The sequence below is a fragment of the Schistocerca americana genome, chromosome 5 (assembly GCF_021461395.2).
Source record: "Schistocerca americana isolate TAMUIC-IGC-003095 chromosome 5, iqSchAmer2.1, whole genome shotgun sequence".
Lineage (NCBI taxonomy): Eukaryota > Metazoa > Arthropoda > Insecta > Orthoptera > Acrididae > Schistocerca > Schistocerca americana.
Window position 1 is genome coordinate 33,733,601 of NC_060123.1, and position 7,515 is coordinate 33,741,115.

Genomic DNA, 7,515 nt, shown 5'->3' on the forward strand with positions numbered 1-7,515 from the left:
ACGTGTTTTTGTGCAGTAACTAGCACTCAGACATTAGTATAATGTTCTGGTGACATTCTTAGTTGATTACAGCAAAAACGACACGATCTTCACGAAAGCTATAGTGTTCTCGTAGAAGTGAGAATAGGGATATTTTATTCCTTAAAATTTCCGTTACTCCTGGCGTACAATTAACAGGAGACCTATTAACACATTGTGTGGGAAACAGCGTCCGAAAATCAACTCTGGATTTTAAAGCCGAACGAAGCGAAAATGAGAGTAAGGAGAGAACTGAGGGAAGCGTTCAATGATTTCGAAAGGAAGACGTTGTCAGCCGACCTTAGTAAAAACCCTAAGAGATTTTGGTTGTATGTAAAATCAGTAAGTGGGTCAAAATCTACTCATTCTCTCAGCGATCACATCGGCACCGTAGCGAAAGATAAGAGATAAGGCCGAAATACTGAATTCGGCCTTCCGAAGTTGTTTCACCGCGAAAGATCGTGACTCTGTCCTTCCTTTCAATCGTCGTGCGAACGTCGAAATAGCAGATATTGAGATAACCGATCGCGGAATTGAAAAGAACTACAATCGCTTAGTAGTGGAAAGGTTTCAGGACCAGATGAAATACCTATAACATTCTATAAAGATTACGCGAGAGAGCTTTCTCCTCTTCTAGCAGTAATTTATCGTAGATCGCTTGATAAACGAAAGGTGCCAAACGGCTGGAAAAAAGCGCAGGTCCTTTCCGTTTTTAAGAAAGGCCGAAAGACAGAACCACACAATTATAGACCGATATTGTTGACGTCAATCTGTTGTAGAATTATGGAACATGTTTCATGGTCAAGAATTAAGACGTTCTTGGAAAATGAACAGCTCCTGTATAAAAATCAACATGGATTCCGCAAACAGAGCTCCTGCGAAACTCAACTCGCTCTGTTCCTCCATGAGATCCACAGTGCAGTGGACAGCGGCGCTCAGCTTGATGCCGTGCTCCTTGATTTCAGTGAGGCATTTGAAACCGTCCCACATTGTCATTTAATAAAAAAAATACGCTCTTACGGAGTATCGGAGCAGACCTGCGATTGGATTCAAGACTTCCTTGCAGATAGAACCCGACACGTCGCTCTTAGCAGAACTAAATCGACAAATGTAAAGGTAATATCCGGAGTACCGCAGGACCGTTGCTGTTCACTATGATATAGTAGAAAGCGTCGGATGCTCTTTAAGGCTATTCGCAGATGATGCAGTTGTTTATATCAAAGTAGCAACGCCAGAAGATAGTAAGAATTTGCAGAACGACCTGCCGAGAATTGATGAATGGTGCAGACTCTGGCAGTTGACCCTGAGCGTAAACAAATGTAACATATTGCGCATACATAGCAAAAGAAATCCACCACTGTACAGCTACACTATTGATGAAAAGCAGCTGGAGACAGCGCCTGCCGTAAAATACGAGGGCTATCCACACAGTACATTACGTTTTGGAATTAAAAATAAATAAAGTATTGGAAATTTTTTAATTATGTACAGATGAAAGCCACACTTAAATACCACTTTTCTACATAGTTGCAATTAAATTAAGGCACTTATCGTAGCGATGGACGAGCTTGGAAATTCCTTCGTCGTAAAATTCGGCCGCCTGCGCCTTCAACCACGTGGTTACCTCTTCTTGAAGCTGCGCGTCGTCATCAAAACGCTGCATAGCCAACCACTTCTTCATTGCTGGGAATAAGTGGAAGTCGCTCGGTGCCAGGTCGGGACTGTACGGCGGATGAGGAAACAACTCCCACTTAAAAGATTCGAGAACTTCACGAGTGGCATTTGCCGTGAGGGCCCGGGCGTTGTCGTGAATCAGCAAGATCTTTGAGCCCAACTTTCCGCTGCGCTTGTTTTGTATTGCTCTTCTGAGGTTGTGCAGAGTTTGGAAATACCTTTGAGAGTTTATTGTAGTGCCTCTTTCCAGGAAATCCACAAAAATCACACCTTTTCTGTCCCAAAAGAGGTAACCACGTGGTTGAAGGCGCAGGCGGCCGAATTGTACGACGAAGGAATTTCCAAGCTCGTCCATCGCTACGATAAGTGCCTTAATTCGAATGGCAACTATGTAGAAAAATAGTATTTAAGTGTGGCTTTCATTTGTATATAATTAAAAAAATTTCTAATACTTTATTTATTTTAAATTCCAAAACGTAATGTACTTTGTGGATAGCCCTCGTATCTTGGCGTAACTATCCAGAGCGACCGTAAGTGCAATGACCATATAAAAAGATAGCGGGAAAAGCAGACACAAGACTCAGATTCATCAGAAGAATCTTAAGGAAATGTAACTCATCCACGAAAGAAGTAGCTTATAAGGCGCTTGTTCGCCCGATTCTTGTGTGGTGTTCATCTATCTGGGATCCCTATCAGGTAGGACTGATAGAGGAGATAGAGAAGATCCAACGAAGAGCGGCGTGTTTCGTCACGGGATCGTTTAGCTGGCGAGAGGGCATTACGGAGCTAAACAAACTCCACTGACAGACGTTACAAGAGAGATGTTGTGCATCAAGGAGAGATTTACTATGGAAATTTTGCGACAGCACTTTTCAGGAGGAGACAGACAACATATTACTTCCCCCCACATACATCTCGCATATTGACCACGAGGGGAAAATTCGAGAAATTAGAGCCAATACAGAGGCTTACCGACAATCATTCTTCCCACGCACTATTCGCGAGTGGAACGTGGTTGGAGGGATGAGATAGTGGTACCGAAAGTACGCTCCTCCATACTTGCGGAGTGTGATGTAGATGTAAAGTCACCAGAGATTTCCCACGTCCTCATTCTATATCATTACAATTTTTGTAGCTATCAGCAAATTTTTCAAGAAGTCAACTATAAATCTGACGATTTGACGAAGAGTCTACTAAAGCCTGAAAGAAAGCTGATGGACAAGGAAGAATTCTCAGTTGGTTGCTTCTTTTAGGATTGTCCTCAATTTATATGATGGTCACAGCATTCAGTGGAACCCGGAGAAGATTTCGTCAGCAGTATATGCTGGAGAAGTCTACATTCGCTACCGAGCGAGGTGACGCAGTGGTTAGACACTGGACTCGCTTTCGGGAGGACGACGGTTCAATCCCGCGTCCGGCCATCCTGATTTAGGTTTTCCGTGATTTCCCTAAATCGCTCCAGCCAAATGCCGGCATGGTTCCTTTCAAAGGGCACGGCCGACTTCCTTCCCCGTCCTTCCCTAATCCGATGAGACCGATGACCTCGCTGTCTGCTCTCCTTCCCCAAACCAACCAATCTACATTCACTTACCGATCTCAGCTATTACACGTTAAAGGTGACTATCATTGATCTGTACCAACTGATAATCCTTGAAGACGGAATACTTGTTTCGAGATGCCTATTCATCGTAATAAAATCAAATTTTATTGCCAGTACGTGGTCTTATATTCATAGTATAGTAGGTCTACATCCAGTGCCGCAGTCTTCTTAGTTTCTAGGATTGCTGGAAAAAGAAAGAAGATTAGGATTTAGTGTCCCGTTGACGACGTAATTAGTGACGATTTAGTACTGCTGATACACTTTTGTAGTACGAGTATACACTTTATTATTATCATTTCTACATGACAGTGACATCTAGTTGCACAGTGATACTTTTCCTGAAATGTTTGAAAAATCTCAACTATTTATTCTTTCATGTATTGACTAAAACTATATTCTACCCCATGAGGTCATTTTTCCAAACATTTGTGCCTTTTTATTATTAACCCTCGCAATACCGAGGGGAGCGGCTGCCTCATGCCTTCTTGTGAAAATATTGTAATCTAGCCATGTAATTCATATTTTAAAATTTTGAAAAAATATTTGTTTTTAATGATTCATAAATGTCTTAGATTTTTCGATTGAACTTAACCTAAAAATGTAAGTCTTAGTAGCGAATGTGACATCTTCAAAACAAAAAATAAAAATATGGCATTTCAGTCTTTGATCGCTATCTTTTTATTTTCAATGACCGGTTTCAGGCTAGCTGCCCATTGAAAGTAAAAAGATAGCGATCAAAGACTGAAATGCCATATTTTTATTTAAAGAACGATCGCGGAAATCCCATTAAGATAATCATGTCTAGTTTTGATAATCTTCAAAACAAATGTCATATTCGTATTTTCATTCAGGACCATTATTACGCATTAACGTATCTTTAAAAAGTATTTTGTGTGTAAATGTATACGACAGTTAACTAATTTTGTTATTTTTTTGTGTGTGTCATAAATTAGCCCTCCCCCCCGCCCTTAGTAGCATATATTATGGAAAATGAACTGGTATTGCTAAGATTGTGCTAAGATATTTTCAGGTTCTGGACCGTACTTACACATCAGTACTTATTTAAAATGTGTGTTGTTACTAAAAGCTAACAATTAACGAAATTTGTTATTTAACTTTTTTGTGGTGTCCGTGAGGTAGTCGCATGCCTCCCAGCTCCCCCCCCCCCCCCCCCCCCCCCCCCCCCCCGGTAATAAAATAAACACGTTATGGAAAATTGGAAAATGCGTTGTTATTGCTAGAGTTAAAATATATTCAGACGCGTTTAGCCATTAAGAAAAGGAGCAGTATTTTCTGGATGCGGCACCTGTATTGTTTTCTTTAGATGAGTCACTTGTCTATATAGAGTATGTGTCATTATTAATTACTCTTTCGTGGCTACAGCTTTTTGGTGCCATTAAAGGCAGCATCTTTAATTCCTGTTGTGTTGTTTTTCGGGGAAGTATGTTTCACACCTGGAGTTCGCTTTGCGTGTGTATTTAAATGTTCTTAAATACAGATTATTACCCTTTCTCTGAAGTTACGATATTTCTGCGAGATCTTTTCTCGGTTTTTATTCCAGTTTGTTTCATAAAGAATTTAAGATTAATTCTCGGTACTTAGAATTGTTTCTGGTCCTTGTGGTTCTCATTTCCATTCAGTTTATTTGAATAACCTTCCTCCTATATTACACTTTCTCTTGATGTAAAAGTAGTGTTACCGTTACCAGCCTTTAAGACGCTCTGTTGCTTATGTTGTTAACCGTTATTTCGAATGCTATGTTGGTACGAAGACACATATTTTAATGACTTACGTCAGTTACTAATTATTAAGCTTACATGCTGATTCAGATGCCCATGTCGTTTCTTTTGCACAACAAGCGTATAACTTTCGGGGAAAAAATGACGTCTGTGATGGCGGAGGGGAAGGGGTGACACATTCGTGGGAGGGGGGGGGGGGGGGGGGGGGGGGGACGGTTCAACACTAGTATTTCGCTTATCATGGGACAGCGCAACAAATTTGCTGTCCACACTCTTATTTTTATTTTCTTTTAGTGAAATCAGTATTACTCACCCGAAACTTCCGTATTTTTATTCGTATCACTTGCTCAGAAAATAATACAACAAACAGTGCCGTAAGTTTTACAAGAAATGTGTTGCCGTTCTTGTTGCGAACGTGAAATCAGAACGTAGTTTCTAGTAATACTGTTGAGAACTACTGAAAAATTATTTACTTAGGAACATATTTCTACACTATGACTTAGTACATTGCAAGAATTATTGACTAGCAGCGGCAGAACAAGTTGGCATGTATGCTTCTGGTTTCTATCCTGTGAAGGATTAAGGCTGAGAAAGAGTGGTGAGCGTTGCATCGTCACATCCTACCGTCTCTTGCGGTCGCAGGTTCGAATCCTGCCTCGGGCATGGATGTGTGTAATGTCCTTAGGTTAGTTAGGTTTAAGTAGTTTTAACTTCTAGGGGACTGATGACCTCAGAAGTTAAGTCCCATAGTGCTCAAAGCCATTTGTATCATTTGAACCTACCGTCTCTCGAAAACCAATTTATACAACAAATGTAAACACGGTCTGTCCATGCGTGCCACTATAACTCCGCAACCAACGTCCACAGCCCCATAGGTGTTATACGAGGGTTGGAACTTAAATAGTGGCAACTACTTATTCACAACCGATACAAAAGAGTTACATTTTTGCATCTGTTACTGTCCTTCGAAGTAGTCACCAGCGTTGTGTAAAACCCGTTGCCAGCGATGTGGAAGGCGTAGTATACCGTTAGCAGAGCCTGTTCTATTGATGGTGCGAATGGAGCGATCTACTGCCTGTCGAATCTCTGGAACAGTTCTGAAGCGAATGCCACGAAGTGGTTCCTTCATGCTCGGAATCAAATCAAAGTCCCAAGGACTTAAGGCCGGGTAGTATGGTGCATGATACAGTACTTGCCAGTCCCATCGACCGAACAGAGCAGCCACAGCTTGCGCTGTTTGCGCCCGCGGATCGTCGTGCAAAATGATGGGTGAATTGCGCAAAAGTGTCGCCGCTTGTTTCGCAAAGCTGGTCGCAGGTGATGCTCCAAAAACGAACAGTAATACTGTGCATTGACGGTTTGCCGTGGAGGAACGTAATGCGTTAGGATAACACCATCACAGTCGTACACGAGAATCACGATAGCTTTACACCGCTCCATTCGCACCATCAACAGAACAGGCTCTGCTAACGGTATACTACGCCTTCCACATCGCTGGCAATGGGTTCTACACATCGCTGGTGACTCATTTGAAGGACAGTAACAGGAGCAAACATGTAACTCTTTTGTATCGGTTGTGAATAAATAGTTGCCACTGTTTAAGTTACAACCCTCGTAGTATGGTACCACTCCACGCCCATACATGATGGAGGTTTTAGTTTAGAACTATGGGAGTTGGGTTGGAAGATGTGGATGTCAAAAGAGGGCATCGCAACAATGGACTTCTTGTGAAAGTCGGTGAAGCAACTGTAATCGAGCGTTGAAGACACCAATACTGGCCAGAATAGTCCATCTACAATGTTCAAGAATATTGGAGAATGTTGTAGAATGTTCCATAGGATAATAGCGTAATTGTTTTCGAGAGCTCATATCGACAAAGCACATTGCGACCGCGATGTTGGATTAAGAAAAAAATTTCGGGGGCAGGAGAATGTTGTAGAAAGTTCCAGAATGTTGTAGAATGTTCTAGAAGACTCTAAAACTCGCGTGATGTTCATGAATACTCTAGAATGTTAAAAGATCTTCAGAAATGTTCTCGCATTTCCCGTTATTTTTTTCTGGGAGGGGGGGGGGGGGGGGGGGGGAGATGCATTCCAGTTCAGAAGCGTATATACAGGCGATGTCAAGATCCATGCGTCTGTATACATTTCCAGATCGATTAGAGGGGTTCAAGGAAAAATGAAGGCGATGGAAATTGAAATAAACGTGAGTGAATTGGTTATGGTAGTGAACAATATAATAAGTAGAATTTTATTGTGTTAATTAATATTCACATTTAACAGGATACCGAAACGTAAAGAGCGGGACACCCTGTCGTGGTGAATTGATAACGAATGTAACGAAGGAGCAGCGAAGAAACGAAACAGATGGTGAGCAAGTAGCACGGTGGCAGAGAATGAATAGTGAAAGAAAACTTGACAGACAAATAACGACATGGGGTGTAATGTATGCATCAGCATAAGAGTAAAATGTTAAAGGTTTGGC